The 20,000-nt window shown below is 39.7% G+C and overlaps 15 non-coding genes across 15 annotated transcripts; all 15 read right to left on the minus strand.

The window, feature by feature from the left end:
• Window positions 1-356: 356 nt before the first annotated feature.
• On the minus strand, window positions 357-429 carry TRNAR-UCG (transfer RNA arginine (anticodon UCG)). The gene has a single exon. It is a non-coding gene; the product is annotated as a tRNA-Arg (tRNA).
• Window positions 430-1,076: 647 nt separating this feature from the next.
• On the minus strand, window positions 1,077-1,149 carry TRNAR-CCU (transfer RNA arginine (anticodon CCU)). The gene has a single exon. It is a non-coding gene; the product is annotated as a tRNA-Arg (tRNA).
• Window positions 1,150-1,944: 795 nt separating this feature from the next.
• On the minus strand, window positions 1,945-2,017 carry TRNAR-UCG (transfer RNA arginine (anticodon UCG)). Its single transcript has one exon. It is a non-coding gene; the product is annotated as a tRNA-Arg (tRNA).
• A 1,515-nt stretch (window positions 2,018-3,532) lies between these two features.
• On the minus strand, window positions 3,533-3,605 carry TRNAR-UCG (transfer RNA arginine (anticodon UCG)). The gene has a single exon. It is a non-coding gene; the product is annotated as a tRNA-Arg (tRNA).
• A 647-nt stretch (window positions 3,606-4,252) lies between these two features.
• Window positions 4,253-4,325, minus strand: TRNAR-CCU (transfer RNA arginine (anticodon CCU)). The gene has a single exon. It is a non-coding gene; the product is annotated as a tRNA-Arg (tRNA).
• Window positions 4,326-7,428: 3,103 nt separating this feature from the next.
• Window positions 7,429-7,501, minus strand: TRNAR-CCU (transfer RNA arginine (anticodon CCU)). The gene has a single exon. It is a non-coding gene; the product is annotated as a tRNA-Arg (tRNA).
• Window positions 7,502-8,296: 795 nt separating this feature from the next.
• Window positions 8,297-8,369, minus strand: TRNAR-UCG (transfer RNA arginine (anticodon UCG)). Its single transcript has one exon. It is a non-coding gene; the product is annotated as a tRNA-Arg (tRNA).
• A 1,515-nt stretch (window positions 8,370-9,884) lies between these two features.
• Window positions 9,885-9,957, minus strand: TRNAR-UCG (transfer RNA arginine (anticodon UCG)). Its single transcript has one exon. It is a non-coding gene; the product is annotated as a tRNA-Arg (tRNA).
• A 647-nt stretch (window positions 9,958-10,604) lies between these two features.
• Window positions 10,605-10,677, minus strand: TRNAR-CCU (transfer RNA arginine (anticodon CCU)). Its single transcript has one exon. It is a non-coding gene; the product is annotated as a tRNA-Arg (tRNA).
• A 795-nt stretch (window positions 10,678-11,472) lies between these two features.
• On the minus strand, window positions 11,473-11,545 carry TRNAR-UCG (transfer RNA arginine (anticodon UCG)). The gene has a single exon. It is a non-coding gene; the product is annotated as a tRNA-Arg (tRNA).
• Window positions 11,546-13,780: 2,235 nt separating this feature from the next.
• On the minus strand, window positions 13,781-13,853 carry TRNAR-CCU (transfer RNA arginine (anticodon CCU)). Its single transcript has one exon. It is a non-coding gene; the product is annotated as a tRNA-Arg (tRNA).
• Window positions 13,854-15,370: 1,517 nt separating this feature from the next.
• On the minus strand, window positions 15,371-15,443 carry TRNAR-CCU (transfer RNA arginine (anticodon CCU)). Its single transcript has one exon. It is a non-coding gene; the product is annotated as a tRNA-Arg (tRNA).
• A 1,515-nt stretch (window positions 15,444-16,958) lies between these two features.
• Window positions 16,959-17,031, minus strand: TRNAR-CCU (transfer RNA arginine (anticodon CCU)). The gene has a single exon. It is a non-coding gene; the product is annotated as a tRNA-Arg (tRNA).
• A 795-nt stretch (window positions 17,032-17,826) lies between these two features.
• Window positions 17,827-17,899, minus strand: TRNAR-UCG (transfer RNA arginine (anticodon UCG)). The gene has a single exon. It is a non-coding gene; the product is annotated as a tRNA-Arg (tRNA).
• A 647-nt stretch (window positions 17,900-18,546) lies between these two features.
• On the minus strand, window positions 18,547-18,619 carry TRNAR-CCU (transfer RNA arginine (anticodon CCU)). Its single transcript has one exon. It is a non-coding gene; the product is annotated as a tRNA-Arg (tRNA).
• Window positions 18,620-20,000: the final 1,381 nt, after the last annotated feature.

A 20,000-nucleotide genomic window follows, 5' to 3' on the forward strand; every position in this document is an offset into this window, starting at 1 on the left:
CGGAGGCAAAATCAGCACTTTAACTGCCCAAATCATACAGATTTTACACATGTAGCACTCTATGCACACATAGGCACACACCTTGCAGTTCTTCTACACACACTTAAGCTAAAAACCCATTCTGTCACGTCAAAATTCTGCAAACCTATTACATATTCAGTGCGTCGGCATAGAAGCACTTTTTAATGCCACTAAAATGCACAAGTAGTTAGACTGAAGATGCAACCTGAATGAGTTTACAGTATGTACTCCACTTTATTAATGATTAGTACTGAGAAAGTGAGGACTACAAGAGTATTGGAAAAGACTTTTTCCACTCTGAATGTAAAGCAGATTGTGTGACCATTGGCCAAAAACGACCACGAAGGGACTCGAACCCTCAATCTTCTGATCCGAAGTCAGACGCCTTATCCATTAGGCCACGCGGTCATCCGTCCACCTGAGAGGATTTTTATCATGTAGGTGGTATGCATGGATGGAGAACATATTATTGAAAGGTATTCAGGTTTACATCCCATAGTGTTCTTTCAGCTCTTTTCGCTGGAAGCACTTTTTTGGAATCTATATATTGAGAATTTTATGAGTACGATATGCTTTTGTTTTCCTTTTTCCATACAAACCTCTTTCCTCATGAGTTTAAAGCTCATTTGTATGCTCTACATAGCTCTGGACGTTTCCAGACGTGGAGTGAAACTGTTTTGAAAGTAGGACAAATTGCTCCTTCCTGCATATGCTAATTTTTCACACTCACATAGGTTGTATACATTTTATGTATCCTGGCTTGACCTATTCAAGTAGCTGAAAGCCTGTCACCACCTCTAGAAACAAGATTCACACCAATCCAATTCATATCATTTTTTCCAAAGGAATATGTTCTGGCCGGTCGAAAATGCATCTCACAAAAATAGGCATTTAAAAATATACTTTGCAGTTTCAGAACCCTAACATGACTGTGAAGTGTACACAAGTAAAACGGGACAGTTTCAAAGTACCTAATCCCTCATAAACTTCTGAGAGGAAGCATGTAATAAATCTACCTAATTTTCTGGAAAAGAAAGAGGCAGGATTTTTGTTATCACCTCAGATGGGACTCAAACCCACAATCCCTGGCTTAGGAGGCCAGTGCCTTATCCATTAGGCCACTGAGGCACACATGCATAGCTATTTTCTAGAGGCATTATTTAAATGTATTCTATGGTCAGACACCGGTGTGTGCACACAGGGCATTTCTCACTTCTCTCTATAAGTAAACTTCCCATTTTCATCCTCTTCCATCCCCGACTTTAACGCTCTCTTCTATGCTATAATGGAGACTTTGCAATTTTAGCAAGTGGAGAGAAATTGGAGAACCACTTTCGACTCCACACTTCTTCTTCACTTACTTCTTTTCTCAATATACTGGGCTAAGAAAATGGTATCAAGCCATCCTTATCATCAGTAGGACACGGAAAGAGGCACTAAGTCTCCTAACCAAGTTCAACCACACTCTGCAACTTAACCATTGCACTACAAATTAGGCAACGGGGGCATCAGCAAAGGCAGCCAATGTGCCGATCCTTTATACATTTTGTGTAGTACTTTTCTTACTCGGAGGCAAAATCAGCACTTTAACTGCCCAAATCATACAGATTTTACACATGTAGTACTCTATGCACACATAGGCACACACCTTGCAGTTCTTCTACACACACTTAAGCTAAAAACCCATTCTGTCACGTCAAAATTCTGCAAACCTATTACATATTCAGTGCGTCGGCATAGAAGCACTTTTTAATGCCACTAAAATGGACAAGTAGTTAGACTGAAGATGCAACCTGAATGAGTTTACAGTATGTACTCCACTTTATTAATGATTAGTAATGAGAAAGTGAGGACTACAAGAGTATTGGAAAAGACTTTTTCCACTCTGAATGTAAAGCAGATTGTGTGACCATTGGCCAAAAACGACCACGAAGGGACTCGAACCCTCAATCTTCTGATCCGAAGTCAGACGCCTTATCCATTAGGCCACGCAGTCATCCGTCCACCTGAGATGATTTTTATCATGTAGGTGGTATGCATGGATGGAGAACATATTATTGAAAGGTATTCAGGTTTACATCCCATAGTGTTCTTTCAGCTCTTTTCGCTGGAAGCACTTTTTTGGAATCTATATATTGAGAATTTTATGAGTACGATATGCTTTTGTTTTCCTTTTTCCAAACAAACCTCTTTCCTCATGAGTTTAAAGCTCATTTGTATTCTCTACATAGCTCTGGAAGTTTCCAGACGTGGAGTGAAACTGTTTTGAAAGTAGGACAAATTGCTCCTTCCTGCATATGCTAATTTTTCACACTCACATAGGTTGTATAAGTTTTATGAATCCTGGCTTGACCTATTCAAGTAGCTGAAAGCCTGTCACCACCTCTAGAAACAAGATTCACACCAATCCAATTCAAATCATTTTTTCCAAAGGAATATGTTCTGGCCGGTCGAAAATGCATCTCACAAAAATAGGCATTTAAAAATATACTTTGCAGTTTCAGAACCCTAACATGACTGTGAAGTGTACACAAGTAAAACGGGACAGTTTCAAAGTACCTAATCCCTCATAAACTTCTGAGAGGAAGCATGTAATAAATCTACCTAATTTTCTGGAAAAGAAAGAGCCAGGATTTTTGTTATCACCTCAGATGGGACTCAAACCCACAATCCCTGGCTTAGGAAGCCAGTGCCTTATCCATTAGGCCACTGAGGGACACATGCATAGCTCTTTTCTAGAGGCATTATTTAAAAGTATTCTATGGTCAGACACCGGTGTGTGCACACAGGGCATTTCTCACTTCTCTCTATAAGTAAACTTCCCATTTTCATCCTCTTCCATCCCCGACTTTAACGCTCTCTTCTATGCTATAATGGAGACTTTGCAATTTTAGCAAGTGGAGAGAAATTGGAGAACCACTTTCGACTCCACACTTCTTCTTCACTTACTTCTTTTCTCAATATACTGGGCTTAGAAAATGGTATCAAGCCATCCTTATCATCAGTAGGACACGGAAAGAGGCACTAAGTCTCCTAACCAAGTTCAACCACACTCTGCAACTTAACCACTGCACTACAAATTAGGCAACGGGGGCATCAGCAAAGGCAGCCAATGTGCCGATCCTTTATACATTTTGTGTAGTACTTTTCTTACTCGGAGGCAAAATCAGCACTTTAACTGCCCAAATCATACAGATTTTACACATGTAGCACTCTATGCACACATAGGCACACACCTTGCAGTTCTTCTACTCACACTTAAGCTAAAAACCCATTCTGTCACGTCAAAATTCTGCAAACCTATTACATATTCAGTGCGTCGGCATAGAAGCACTTTTTAATGCCACTAAAATGCACAAGTAGTTAGACTGAAGATGCAACCTGAATGAGTTTACAGTATGTACTCCACTCTATTAATGATTAGTACTGAGAAAGTGAGGACTACAAGAGTATTGGAAAATACTTTTTCCACTCTGAATGTAAAGCAGATTGTGTGACCATTGGCCAAAAACGACCACGAAGGGACTCGAACCCTCAATCTTCTGATCCGAAGTCAGACACCTTATCCATTAGGCCACGCGGTCATCCGTCCACCTGAGATGATTTTTATCATGTAGGTGGTATGCATGGATGGAGAACATATTATTGAAAGGTATTCAGGTTTACATCCCATAGTGTTCTTTCAGCTCTTTTCGCTGGAAGCACTTTTTTGGAATCTATATATTGAGAATTTTATGAGTACGATATGCTTTTGTTTTCCTTTTTCCATACAAACCTCTTTCCTCATGAGTTTAAAGCTCATTTGTATGCTCTACATAGCTCTGGACGTTTCCAGACGTGGAGTGAAACTGTTTTGAAAGTAGTACAAATTGCTCCTTCCTGCATATGCTAATTTTTCACACTCACATAGGTTGTATAAATTTTATGAATCCTGGCTTGACCTATTCAAGTAGCTGAAAGCCTGTCACCACCTCTAGAAACAAGATTCACACCAATCCAATTCAAATCATTTTTTCCAGAGGAATATGTTCTGGCCGGTCGAAAATGCATCTCACAAAAATAGGCATTTAAAAATCTACTTTGCAGTTTCAGAACACTAACATGACTGTGAAGTGTACACAAGTAAAATGGGACCGTTTCAAAGTACCTAATCCCTCATAAACTTCTGAGAGGAAGCATGTAATAAATCTACCTAATATTCTGGAAAAGAAAGAGGGAGGATTTTTGTTATCACCTCAGATGGGACTTGAACCCACAATCCCTGGCTTAGGAGGCCAGTGCCTTATCCATTAGGCCACTGAGGCACACATGCATAGCTCTTTTCTAGAGGCATTATTTAAATGTATTCTATGGTCAGACACCGGTGTGTGCACACAGGGCATTTCTCACTTCTCTCTATAAGTAAACTTCCCATTTTCCTCCTCTTCCATCCCCGACTTTAACGCTCTCTTCTATGCTATAATGGAGACTTTGCAATTTTAGCAAGTGGAGAGAAATTGGAGAACCACTTTCGACTCCACCCTTCTTCTTCACTTACTTCTTTTCTCAATATATTGGGCTTAGAAAATGGTATCAAGCCATCCTTATCATCAGTAGGACACGGAAAGAGGCACTAAGTCTCCTAACCAAGTTCAACCACACTCTGCAACTTAACCACTGCACTACAAATTAGGCAACGGGGGCATCAGCAAAGGCAGCCAATGTGCCGATCCTTTATACATTTTGTGTAGTACTTTTCTTACTCGGAGGCAAAATCAGCACTTTAACTGCCCAAATCATACAGATTTTACACATGTAGCACTCTATGCACACATAGGCACACACCTTGCAGTTCTTCTACACACACTTAAGCTAAAAACCCATTCTGTCACGTCAAAATTCTGCAAACCTATTACATATTCAGTGCGTCGGCATAGAAGCACTTTTTAATGCCACTAAAATGCACAAGTAGTTAGACTGAAGATGCAACCTGAATGAGTTTACAGTATGTACTCCACTTTATTAATGATTAGTACTGAGAAAGTGAGGACTACAAGAGTATTGGTAAATACTTTTTCCACTCTGAATGTAAAGCAGATTGTGTGACCATTGGCCAAAAACAACCACGAAGGAACTCGAACCCTCAATCTTCTGATCCGAAGTCAGACGCCTTATCCATTAGGCCACGCGGTCATCCGTCCACCTGAGATGATTTTTATCATGTAGGTGGTATGCATGGATGGAGAACATATTATTGAAAGGTATTCAGGTTTACATCCCATAGTGTTCTTTCAGCTCTTTTCGCTGGAAGCACTTTTTTGGAATCTATATATTGAGAATTTTATGAGTACGATATGCTTTTGTTTTCCTTTTTCCATACAAACCTCTTTCCTCATGAGTTTAAAGCTCATTTGTATGCTCTACATAGCTCTGGACGTTTCCAGACGTGGAGTGAAACTGTTTTGAAAGTAGTACAAATTGCTCCTTCCTGCATATGCTAATTTTTCACACTCACATAGGTTGTATAAGTTTTATGAATCCTGGCTTGACCTATTCAAGTAGCTGAAAGCCTGTCACCACCTCTAGAAACAAGATTCACACCAATCCAATTCATATCATTTTTTCCAAAGGAATATGTTCTGGCCGGTCGAAAATGCATCTCACAAAAATAGGCATTTAAAAATCTACTTTGCAGTTTCAGAACACTAACATGACTGTGAAGTGTACACAAGTAAAATGGGACCGTTTCAAAGTACCTAATCCCTCATAAACTTCTGAGAGGAAGCATGTAATAAATCTACCTAATTTTCTGGAAAAGCAAGAGGGAGGATTTTTGATATCACCTCAGATGGGACTTGAAACCACAATCCCTGGCTTAGGAGGCCAGTGCCTTATCCATTAGGCCACTGAGGCACACATGCATAGCTCTTTTCTAGAGGCATTATTTAAATGTATTCTATGGTCAGACACCGGTTTGTGAACATAGGGCATTTCTCACTTCTCTCTATAAGTAAACTTCCCATTTTCATCCTCTTCCATCCCCGACTTTAACGCTCTCTTCTATGCTATAATGGAGACTTTGCAATTTTAGCAAGTGGAGAGAAATTGGAGAACCACTTTCGACTCCACACTTCTTCTTCACTTACTTCTTTTCTCAATATACTGGGCTTAGAAAATGGTATCAAGCCATGCTTATCATCAGCAGGACACGGAAAGAGGCACCAAGTCTCCTAACCAAGTTCAACCACACTCTGCAACTTAACCATTGCACTACAAATTAGGCAAAGGGGGCATCAGCAAAGGCAGCCAATGTGCCGATCCTTTATACATTTTGTGTAGTACTTTTCTTACTCGGAGGCAAAATCAGCACTTTAACTGCCCAAATCATACAGATTTTACCAATGTAGCACTCTATGCACACATAGGCACACACCTTGCAGTTCTTCTACACACACTTAAGCTAAAAACCCATTCTGTCACGTCAAAATTCTGCTAACCTATTACATATTCAGTGCGTCGGCATAGAAGCACTTTTTAATGCCACTAAAATGCACAAGTAGTTAGACTGAAGATGCAACCTGAATGAGTTTACAGTATGTACTCCACTTTATTAATGATTAGTAATGAGAAAGTGAGGACTACAAGAGTCTTGGAAAAGACTTTTTCCACTCTGAATGTAAAGCAGATTGTGTGACCATTGGCCAAAAACAACCACGAAGGGACTCGAACCCTCAATCTTCTGATCCAAAGTCAGACGCCTTATCCATTAGGCCACGCGGTCATCTGTTCACCTGAGATGATTTTTATCATGTAGGTGGTATGCATGGATGGAGAACATATTATTGAAAGGTATTCAGGTTTACATCCCATAGTGTTCTTTCAGCTCTTTTCGCTGGAAGCACTTTTTTGGAATCTATATATTGAGAATTTTATGAGTACGATATGCTTTTGTTTTCCTTTTTCCATACAAACCTCTTTCCTCATGAGTTTAAAGCTCATTTGTATTCTCTACATAGCTCTGGAAGTTTCCAGACGTGGAGTGAAACTGTTTTGAAAGTAGGACAAATTGCTCCTTCCTGCATATGCTAATTTTTCACACTCACATAGGTTGCATACGTTTTATGTATCCTGGCTTGACCTATTCAAGTAGCTGAAAGCCTGTCACCACCTCTAGAAACAAGATTCACACCAATCCAATTCAAATTATTTTTTCCAAAGGAATATGTTCTGGCCGGTCGAAAATGCATCTCACAAAAATAGGCATTTAAAAATATACTTTGCAGTTTCAGAACACTAACATGACTGTGAAGTGTACACAAGTAAAATGGGACTGTTTCAAAGTACCTAATCCCTCATAAACTTCTGAGAGGAAGCATGTAATAAATCTACCTAATTTTCTGGAAAAGAAAGAGGCAGGATTTTTGTTATCACCTCAGATGGGACTCAAACCCACAATCCCTGGCTTAGGAGGCCAGTGCCTTATCCATTAGGCCACTGAGGCACACATGCATAGCTATTTTCTAGAGGCATTATTTAAATGTATTCTATGGTCAGACACCGGTGTGTGCACACAGGGCATTTCTCACTTCTCTCTATAAGTAAACTTCCCATTTTCATCCTCTTCCATCCCCGACTTTAACGCTCTCTTCTATGCTATAATGGAGACTTTGCAATTTTAGCAAGTGGAGAGAAATTGGAGAACCACTTTCGACTCCACACTTCTTCTTCACTTACTTCTTTTCTCAATATACTGGGCTAAGAAAATGGTATCAAGCCATCCTTATCATCAGTAGGACACGGAAAGAGGCACTAAGTCTCCTAACCAAGTTCAACCACACTCTGCAACTTAACCATTGCACTACAAATTAGGCAACGGGGGCATCAGCAAAGGCAGCCAATGTGCCGATCCTTTATACATTTTGTGTAGTACTTTTCTTACTCGGAGGCAAAATCAGCACTTTAACTGCCCAAATCATACAGATTTTACACATGTAGTACTCTATGCACACATAGGCACACACCTTGCAGTTCTTCTACACACACTTAAGCTAAAAACCCATTCTGTCACGTCAAAATTCTGCAAACCTATTACATATTCAGTGCGTCGGCATAGAAGCACTTTTTAATGCCACTAAAATGGACAAGTAGTTAGACTGAAGATGCAACCTGAATGAGTTTACAGTATGTACTCCACTTTATTAATGATTAGTAATGAGAAAGTGAGGACTACAAGAGTATTGGAAAAGACTTTTTCCACTCTGAATGTAAAGCAGATTGTGTGACCATTGGCCAAAAACGACCACGAAGGGACTCGAACCCTCAATCTTCTGATCCGAAGTCAGACGCCTTATCCATTAGGCCACGCAGTCATCCGTCCACCTGAGATGATTTTTATCATGTAGGTGGTATGCATGGATGGAGAACATATTATTGAAAGGTATTCAGGTTTACATCCCATAGTGTTCTTTCAGCTCTTTTCGCTGGAAGCACTTTTTTGGAATCTATATATTGAGAATTTTATGAGTACGATATGCTTTTGTTTTCCTTTTTCCAAACAAACCTCTTTCCTCATGAGTTTAAAGCTCATTTGTATTCTCTACATAGCTCTGGAAGTTTCCAGACGTGGAGTGAAACTGTTTTGAAAGTAGGACAAATTGCTCCTTCCTGCATATGCTAATTTTTCACACTCACATAGGTTGTATAAGTTTTATGAATCCTGGCTTGACCTATTCAAGTAGCTGAAAGCCTGTCACCACCTCTAGAAACAAGATTCACACCAATCCAATTCAAATCATTTTTTCCAAAGGAATATGTTCTGGCCGGTCGAAAATGCATCTCACAAAAATAGGCATTTAAAAATATACTTTGCAGTTTCAGAACCCTAACATGACTGTGAAGTGTACACAAGTAAAACGGGACAGTTTCAAAGTACCTAATCCCTCATAAACTTCTGAGAGGAAGCATGTAATAAATCTACCTAATTTTCTGGAAAAGAAAGAGCCAGGATTTTTGTTATCACCTCAGATGGGACTCAAACCCACAATCCCTGGCTTAGGAAGCCAGTGCCTTATCCATTAGGCCACTGAGGGACACATGCATAGCTCTTTTCTAGAGGCATTATTTAAAAGTATTCTATGGTCAGACACCGGTGTGTGCACACAGGGCATTTCTCACTTCTCTCTATAAGTAAACTTCCCATTTTCATCCTCTTCCATCCCCGACTTTAACGCTCTCTTCTATGCTATAATGGAGACTTTGCAATTTTAGCAAGTGGAGAGAAATTGGAGAACCACTTTCGACTCCACACTTCTTCTTCACTTACTTCTTTTCTCAATATACTGGGCTTAGAAAATGGTATCAAGCCATCCTTATCATCAGTAGGACACGGAAAGAGGCACTAAGTCTCCTAACCAAGTTCAACCACACTCTGCAACTTAACCACTGCACTACAAATTAGGCAACGGGGGCATCAGCAAAGGCAGCCAATGTGCCGATCCTTTATACATTTTGTGTAGTACTTTTCTTACTCGGAGGCAAAATCAGCACTTTAACTGCCCAAATCATACAGATTTTACACATGTAGCACTCTATGCACACATAGGCACACACCTTGCAGTTCTTCTACTCACACTTAAGCTAAAAACCCATTCTGTCACGTCAAAATTCTGCAAACCTATTACATATTCAGTGCGTCGGCATAGAAGCACTTTTTAATGCCACTAAAATGCACAAGTAGTTAGACTGAAGATGCAACCTGAATGAGTTTACAGTATGTACTCCACTCTATTAATGATTAGTACTGAGAAAGTGAGGACTACAAGAGTATTGGAAAATACTTTTTCCACTCTGAATGTAAAGCAGATTGTGTGACCATTGGCCAAAAACGACCACGAAGGGACTCGAACCCTCAATCTTCTGATCCGAAGTCAGACACCTTATCCATTAGGCCACGCGGTCATCCGTCCACCTGAGATGATTTTTATCATGTAGGTGGTATGCATGGATGGAGAACATATTATTGAAAGGTATTCAGGTTTACATCCCATAGTGTTCTTTCAGCTCTTTTCGCTGGAAGCACTTTTTTGGAATCTATATATTGAGAATTTTATGAGTACGATATGCTTTTGTTTTCCTTTTTCCATACAAACCTCTTTCCTCATGAGTTTAAAGCTCATTTGTATGCTCTACATAGCTCTGGACGTTTCCAGACGTGGAGTGAAACTGTTTTGAAAGTAGTACAAATTGCTCCTTCCTGCATATGCTAATTTTTCACACTCACATAGGTTGTATAAATTTTATGAATCCTGGCTTGACCTATTCAAGTAGCTGAAAGCCTGTCACCACCTCTAGAAACAAGATTCACACCAATCCAATTCAAATCATTTTTTCCAGAGGAATATGTTCTGGCCGGTCGAAAATGCATCTCACAAAAATAGGCATTTAAAAATCTACTTTGCAGTTTCAGAACACTAACATGACTGTGAAGTGTACACAAGTAAAATGGGACCGTTTCAAAGTACCTAATCCCTCATAAACTTCTGAGAGGAAGCATGTAATAAATCTACCTAATATTCTGGAAAAGAAAGAGGGAGGATTTTTGTTATCACCTCAGATGGGACTTGAACCCACAATCCCTGGCTTAGGAGGCCAGTGCCTTATCCATTAGGCCACTGAGGCACACATGCATAGCTCTTTTCTAGAGGCATTATTTAAATGTATTCTATGGTCAGACACCGGTGTGTGCACACAGGGCATTTCTCACTTCTCTCTATAAGTAAACTTCCCATTTTCCTCCTCTTCCATCCCCGACTTTAACGCTCTCTTCTATGCTATAATGGAGACTTTGCAATTTTAGCAAGTGGAGAGAAATTGGAGAACCACTTTCGACTCCACCCTTCTTCTTCACTTACTTCTTTTCTCAATATATTGGGCTTAGAAAATGGTATCAAGCCATCCTTATCATCAGTAGGACACGGAAAGAGGCACTAAGTCTCCTAACCAAGTTCAACCACACTCTGCAACTTAACCACTGCACTACAAATTAGGCAACGGGGGCATCAGCAAAGGCAGCCAATGTGCCGATCCTTTATACATTTTGTGTAGTACTTTTCTTACTCGGAGGCAAAATCAGCACTTTAACTGCCCAAATCATACAGATTTTACACATGTAGCACTCTATGCACACATAGGCACACACCTTGCAGTTCTTCTACACACACTTAAGCTAAAAACCCATTCTGTCACGTCAAAATTCTGCAAACCTATTACATATTCAGTGCGTCGGCATAGAAGCACTTTTTAATGCCACTAAAATGCACAAGTAGTTAGACTGAAGATGCAACCTGAATGAGTTTACAGTATGTACTCCACTTTATTAATGATTAGTACTGAGAAAGTGAGGACTACAAGAGTATTGGTAAATACTTTTTCCACTCTGAATGTAAAGCAGATTGTGTGACCATTGGCCAAAAACAACCACGAAGGGACTCGAACCCTCAATCTTCTGATCCGAAGTCAGACGCCTTATCCATTAGGCCACGCGGTCATCCGTCCACCTGAGATGATTTTTATCATGTAGGTGGTATGCATGGATGGAGAACATATTATTGAAAGGTATTCAGGTTTACATCCCATAGTGTTCTTTCAGCTCTTTTCGCTGGAAGCACTTTTTTGGAATCTATATATTGAGAATTTTATGAGTACGATATGCTTTTGTTTTCCTTTTTCCATACAAACCTCTTTCCTCATGAGTTTAAAGCTCATTTGTATGCTCTACATAGCTCTGGACGTTTCCAGACGTGGAGTGAAACTGTTTTGAAAGTAGTACAAATTGCTCCTTCCTGCATATGCTAATTTTTCACACTCACATAGGTTGTATAAGTTTTATGAATCCTGGCTTGACCTATTCAAGTAGCTGAAAGCCTGTCACCACCTCTAGAAACAAGATTCACACCAATCCAATTCATATCATTTTTTCCAAAGGAATATGTTCTGGCCGGTCGAAAATGCATCTCACAAAAATAGGCATTTAAAAATCTACTTTGCAGTTTCAGAACACTAACATGACTGTGAAGTGTACACAAGTAAAATGGGACCGTTTCAAAGTACCTAATCCCTCATAAACTTCTGAGAGGAAGCATGTAATAAATCTACCTAATTTTCTGGAAAAGCAAGAGGGAGGATTTTTGATATCACCTCAGATGGGACTTGAAACCACAATCCCTGGCTTAGGAGGCCAGTGCCTTATCCATTAGGCCACTGAGGCACACATGCATAGCTCTTTTCTAGAGGCATTATTTAAATGTATTCTATGGTCAGACACCGGTTTGTGAACATAGGGCATTTCTCACTTCTCTCTATAAGTAAACTTCCCATTTTCATCCTCTTCCATCCCCGACTTTAACGCTCTCTTCTATGCTATAATGGAGACTTTGCAATTTTAGCAAGTGGAGAGAAATTGGAGAACCACTTTCGACTCCACACTTCTTCTTCACTTACTTCTTTTCTCAATATACTGGGCTTAGAAAATGGTATCAAGCCATGCTTATCATCAGCAGGACACGGAAAGAGGCACCAAGTCTCCTAACCAAGTTCAACCACACTCTGCAACTTAACCATTGCACTACAAATTAGGCAAAGGGGGCATCAGCAAAGGCAGCCAATGTGCCGATCCTTTATACATTTTGTGTAGTACTTTTCTTACTCGGAGGCAAAATCAGCACTTTAACTGCCCAAATCATACAGATTTTACCAATGTAGCACTCTATGCACACATAGGCACACACCTTGCAGTTCTTCTACACACACTTAAGCTAAAAACCCATTCTGTCACGTCAAAATTCTGCTAACCTATTACATATTCAGTGCGTCGGCATAGAAGCACTTTTTAATGCCACTAAAATGCACAAGTAGTTAGACTGAAGATGCAACCTGAATGAGTTTACAGTATGTACTCCACTTTATTAATGATTAGTAATGAGAAAGTGAGGACTACAAGAGTCTTGGAAAAGACTTTTTCCACTCTGAATGTAAAGCAGATTGTGTGACCATTGGCCAAAAACAACCACGAAGGGACTCGAACCCTCAATCTTCTGATCCAAAGTCAGACGCCTTATCCATTAGGCCACGCGGTCATCTGTTCACCTGAGATGATTTTTATCATGTAGGTGGTATGCATGGATGGAGAACATATTATTGAAAGGTATTCAGGTTTACATCCCATAGTGTTCTTTCAGCTCTTTTCGCTGGAAGCACTTTTTTGGAATCTATATATTGAGAATTTTATGAGTACGATATGCTTTTGTTTTCCTTTTTCCATACAAACCTCTTTCCTCATGAGTTTAAAGCTCATTTGTATTCTCTACATAGCTCTGGAAGTTTCCAGACGTGGAGTGAAACTGTTTTGAAAGTAGGACAAATTGCTCCTTCCTGCATATGCTAATTTTTCACACTCACATAGGTTGCATACGTTTTATGTATCCTGGCTTGACCTATTCAAGTAGCTGAAAGCCTGTCACCACCTCTAGAAACAAGATTCACACCAATCCAATTCAAATTATTTTTTCCAAAGGAATATGTTCTGGCCGGTCGAAAATGCATCTCACAAAAATAGGCATTTAAAAATATACTTTGCAGTTTCAGAACACTAACATGACTGTGAAGTGTACACAAGTAAAATGGGACCGTTTCAAAGTAACTAATCCCTCATAAACTTCTGAGAGGAAGCATGTAATAAATCTACCTATTTTTCTGGAAAAGATAGAGGGAGGATTTTTGTTATCACCTCAGATGGGACTCGAACCCACAATCCCTGGCTTAGGAGGCCAGTGCCTTATCCATTAGGCCACTGAGGCACACATGCATAGCTCTTTTCTAGAGGCATTATTTAAATGTATTCTATGGTCAGACACAGGTGTTTGCACACAGGGCATTTCTCACTTCTCTCTATAAGTAAACTTCCCATTTTCATCCTCTTCCATCCCCGACTTTAACGCTCTCTTCTATGCTATAATGGAGACTTTGCAATTTTAGCAAGTGGAGAGAAATTGGAGAACCACTTTCGACTCCACACTTCTTCTTCACTTACTTCTTTTCTCAATATACTGGGCTTAGAAAATGGTATCAAGCCATGCTTATCATCAGCAGGACACGGAAAGAGGCACCAAGTCTCCTAACCAAGTTCAACCACACTCTGCAACTTAACCATTGCACTACAAATTAGGCAAAGGGGGCATCAGCAAAGGCAGCCAATGTGCCGATCCTTTATACATTTTGTGTAGTACTTTTCTTACTCGGAGGCAAAATCAGCACTTTAACTGCCCAAATCATACAGATTTTACCAATGTAGCACTCTATGCACACATAGGCACACACCTTGCAGTTCTTCTACACACACTTAAGCTAAAAACCCATTCTGTCACGTCAAAATTCCGCTAACCTATTACATATTCAGTGCGTCGGCATAGAAGCACTTTTTAATGCCACTAAAATGCACAAGTAGTTAGACTGAAGATGCAACCTGAATGAGTTTACAGTATGTACTCCACTTTATTAATGATTAGTAATGAGAAAGTGAGGACTACAAGAGTCTTGGAAAAGACTTTTTCCACTCTGAATGTAAAGCAGATTGTGTGACCATTGGCCAAAAACGACCACGAAGGGACTCGAACCCTCAATCTTCTGATCCAAAGTCAGACGCCTTATCCATTAGGCCACGCGGTCATCCGTTCACTAATCAGATGATTTTTATCATGTAGGTGGTATGCATGGATGGAGAACATATTATTGAAAGGTATTCAGGTTTACATCCCATAGTGTTCTTTCAGCTCTTTTCGCTGGAAGCACTTTTTTGGAATCTATATATTGAGTATTTTATGAGTACGATATGCTTTTGTTTTCCTTTTTGCATACAAACCTCTTTCCTCATGAGTTTAAAGCTCATTTGTATTCTCTACATAGCTCTGGAAGTTTCCAGACGTGGAGTGAAACTGTTTTGAAAGTAGGACAAATTGCTCCTTCCTGCATATGCTAATTTTTCACACTCACATAGGTTGTATACGTTTTATGAATCCTGGCTTGACCTATTGAAGTAGCTGAAAGCCTGTCACCACCTCTAGAAACAAGATTCACACCAATCCAATTCAAATCATTTTTTCCAAAGGAATATGTTCTGGCCGGTCGAAAATGCATCTCACAAAAATAGGCATTTAAAAATATACTTTGCAGTTTCAGAACACTAACATGACTGTGAAGTGTACACAAGTAAAATGGGACCGTTTCAAAGTAACTAATCCCTCATAAACTTCTGAGAGGAAGCATGTAATAAATCTACCTAATTTTCTGGAAAAGATAGAGGGAGAATTTTTGTTATCACCTCAGATGGGACTCAAACCCACAATCCCTGGCTTAGGAGGCCAGTGCCTTATCCATTAGGCCACTGAGGCACACATGCATAGCTCTTTTCTAGAGACATTATTTAAATGTATTCTATGGTCAGACACCGGTGTGTGCACACAGGGCATTTCTCACTTCTCTCTATAAGTAAACTTCCCATTTTCATCCTCTTCCATCCCCGACTTTAACGCTCTCTTCTATGTTATAATGGAGACTTTGCAATTTTAGCAAGTGAGAGAAATTGGAGAACCACTTTCGACTCCACACTTCTTCTTCACTTACTTCTATTCTCAATATACTGGGCTTAGAAAATGGTATCAAGCCATCCTTATCATCAGCAGGACACGGAAAGAGGCACCAAGTCTCCTAACCAAGTTCAACCACACTCTGCAACTTAACCATTGCACTACAAATTAGGCAACGGGGGCATCAGCAAAGGCAGCCAATGTGCCGATCCTTTATACATTTTTTGTAGTACTTTTCTTACTCGGAGGCAAAATCAGCACTTTAACTGCCCAAATCATACAGACTTTACACATGTACCACTCTATGCACACATAGGCACACACCTTGCAGTTCTTCTACACACACTTAAGCTAAAAACCCATTCTGTCACGTCAAAATTCTGCAAACCTATTACATATTCAGTGCGTCGGCATAGAAGCACTTTTTAATGCCACTAAAATGCACAAGTAGTTAGACTGAAGATGCAACCTGAATGAGTTTACAGTATGTACTCCACTTTATTAATGATTAGTACTGAGAAAGTGAGGACTACAAGAGTATTGGAAAATACTTTTTCCACTCTGAATGTAAAGCAGATTGTGTGACCATTGGCCAAAAACGACCACAAAGGGACTCGAACCCTCAATCTTCTGATCCGAAGTCAGACGCCTTATCCATTAGGCCACAAGGTCATCCGTTCCCCTGAGATGATTTTTATCATGTAGGTGGTATGCATGGATGGAGAACATATTATTAAAAAGGTATTCAGGTTTACATCCCATAGTGTTCTTTCAGCTCTTTTCTCTGGAAGCACTTTTTTGGAATCTATATATTGAGTATTTTATGAGTACGATATGCTTTTGTTTTCCTTTTTGCATACAAACCTCTTTCCTCATGCGTTTAAAGCTCATTTGTATTCTCTACATAGCTCTGGAAGTTTCCAGACATGGAGTGAAACTGTTTTGAATGTAGGACAAATTGCTCCTTCCTGCATATGCTAATTTTTCACACTCACATAGGTTGTATATGTTTTATGAATCCTGGCTTGACCTATTCAAGTAGCTGAAAGCCTGTCACCACCTCTAGAAACAAGATTCACACCAATCCAATTCAAATCATTTTTTCCAAAGGAATATGTTCTGGCCGGTCGAAAATGCATCTCTCAAAAATAGGCATTTAAAAATCTACTTTGCAGTTTCAGAACACTAACATGACTGTGAAGTATACACAAGTAAAATGGGACCGTTTCAAAGTACCTAATCCCTCATAATCTTCTGAGAGGAAGCATGTAATAAATCTACCTAATTTTCTGGAAAAGTAAGAGGGAGGATTTTTGTTATCACCTCAGATGGGACTCGAACCCACAATCCCTGGCTTAGGAGGCCAGTACCTTATCCATTAGGCCACTGAGGCACACATGCATAGCTCTTTTCTAGAGGCATTATTTAAATGTATTCTATGGTCAGACACCGGTGTGTGCACACATGGCATTTCTCACTTCTCTCTATAAGTAAACTTCCCATTTTCATCCTCTTCCATCCCCGACTTTAACGCTCTGTTCTATGCTATAATGGAGACTTTGCAATTTTAGCAAGTGGAGAGAAATTGGAGAACCACTTTCGACTCCACACTTCTTCTTCACTTACTTCTTTTCTCAATATACTGGGCTTGGAAAATGGTATCAAACCATCCTTATCATCAGTAGGACACGGAAAGAGGCACTAAGTCTCCTAACCAAGTTCAACCACACTCTGCAACTTAACCATTGCACTACAAATTAGGCAACGGGGGCATCAGCAAAGGCAGCCAATGTTCCGATCCTTTATACATTTTGTGTAGTACTTTTCTTACTCGGAGGCAAAATCAGCACTTTAACTGCCCAAATCATACAGATTTTACACATGTAGCACTCTATGCACACATAGGCACACACCTTGCAGTTCTTCTACTCACACTTAAGCTAAAAACCCATTCTGTCACGTCAAAATTCTGCAAACCTATTACATATTCAGTGCGTCGGCATAGAAGCACTTTTTAATGCCACTAAAATGCACAAGTAGTTAGACTGAAGATGCAACCTGAATGAGTTTACAGTATGTACTCCACTTTATTAATGATTAGTAATGAGAAAGTGAGGACTACAAGAGTATTGGAAAATACTTTTTCCACTCTGAATGTAAAGCAGATTGTGTGACCATTGGCCAAAAATGACCACGAAGGGACTCGAACCCTCAATCTTCTGATCCGAAGTCAGACGCCTTATCCATTAGGCCACGCGGTCATCCGTCCACCTGAGATGATTTTTATCATGTAGGTGGTATGCATGGATGGAGAACATATTATTGAAAGGTATTCAGGTTTACATCCCATAGTGTTCTTTCAGCTCTTTTCGCTGGAAGCACTTTTTTGGGATCTATATATTGAGAATTTTATGAGTACGATATGCTTTTGTTTTCCCTTTTCCATACAAACCTCTTTCCTCATGAGTTTAAAGCTCATTTGTATGCTCTACATAGCTCTGGACGTTTCCAGACGTGGAGTGAAACTGTTTTGAAAGTAGTACAAATTGCTCCTTCCTGCATATGCTAATTTTTCACACTCACATAGGTTGTATAAGTTTTATGAATCCTGGCTTGACCTATTCATGTAGCTGAAAGCCTGTCACCACCTCTAGAAACAAGATTCACACCAATCCAATTCATATCATTTTTTCCAAAGTAATATGTTCTGGCCGGTCGAAAATGCATCTCACAAAAATAGGCATTTAAAAATCTACTTTGCAGTTTCAGAACACTAACATGACTGTGAAGTGTACACAAGTAAAATGGGACCGTTTCAAAGTACCTAATCCCTCATAAACTTCCGAGAAGAAGCATGTAATAAATCTACCTAATTTTCTGGAAAAGAAAGAGGCAGAATTTTTGTTATCACCTCAGATGGGACTCAAACCCACAATCCCTGGCTTAGGAGGCCAGTGCCTTATCCATTAGGCCACTGAGGCACACATGCATAGCACTTTTCTAGAGGCATTATTTAAATGTATTCTATGGTCAGACACCGGTGTGTGCACACAGGGCATTTCTCACTTCTCTCTATAAGTAAACTTCCCATTTTCATCCTCTTCCATCCCCGACTTTAACGCTCTCTTCTATGCTATAATGGAGACTTTGCAATTTTAGCAAGTGGAGAGAAATTGGAGAACCACTTTCGACTCCACACTTCTTCTTCACTTACTTCTTTTCTCAATATACTGGGCTTAGAAAATGGTATCAAGCCATCCTTATCATCAGTAGGACACGGAAAGAGGCACTAAGTCTCCTAACCAAGTTCAACCACACTCTGCAAATTAACCATTGCACTACAAATTAGGCAACGGGGGCATCAGCAAAGGCAGCCAATGTGCCGATCCTTTATACATTTTGTGTAGTACTTTTCTTACTCTGAGGCAAAATCAGCACTTTAACTGCCCAAATCATACAGATTTTACACATGTAGCACTCTATGCACACATAGGCACACACCTTGCAGTTCTTCTACACACACTTAAGCTAAAAACCCATTCTGTCACGTCAAAATTCGGCAAACCTATTACATATTCAGTGCGTCGGCATAGAAGCACTTTTTAATGCCACTAAAATGCACAAGTAGTTAGACTGAAGATGCAACCTGAATGAGTTTACAGTATGTACTCCACTTTATTAATGATTAGTAATGAGAAAGTGAGGACTACAAGAGTATTGGAAAATACTTTTTCCACTCTGAATGTAAAGCAGATTGTGTGACCATTGGCCAAAAACGACCACAAAGGGACTCAAACCCTCAATCTTCTGATCCGAAGTCAGACGCCTTATCCATTAGGCCACGAGGTCATCCGTTCACCTGAGATGATTTTTATCATGTAGGTGGTATGCATGGATGGAGAACATATTATTAAAAAGGTATTCAGGTTTACATCCCATAGTGTTCTTTCAGCTCTTTTCTCTGGAAGCACTTTTTTGGAATCTATATATTGAGTATTTTATGAGTACGATATGCTTTTGTTTTCCTTTTTGCATACAAACCTCTTTCCTCATGCGTTTAAAGCTCATTTGTATTCTCTACATAGCTCTGGAAGTTTCCAGACGTGGAGTGAAACTGTTTTGAAAGTAGGACAAATTGCTCCTTCCTGCATATGCTAATTTTTCACACTCACATAGGTTGTATACGTTTTATGAATCCTGGCTTGACCTATTCAAGTAGCTGAAAGCCTGTCACCACCTCTAGAAACAAGATTCACACCAATCCAATTCAAATCATTTTTTCCAAAGGAATATGTTCTGGCCGGTCGAAAATGCATCTCACAAAAATAGGCATTTAAAAATCTACTTTGCAGTTTCAGAACA

The sequence above is a fragment of the Triturus cristatus genome, chromosome 4_1 (genome assembly GCF_964204655.1).
Source record: "Triturus cristatus chromosome 4_1, aTriCri1.1, whole genome shotgun sequence".
Taxonomy (NCBI): domain Eukaryota; kingdom Metazoa; phylum Chordata; class Amphibia; order Caudata; family Salamandridae; genus Triturus; species Triturus cristatus.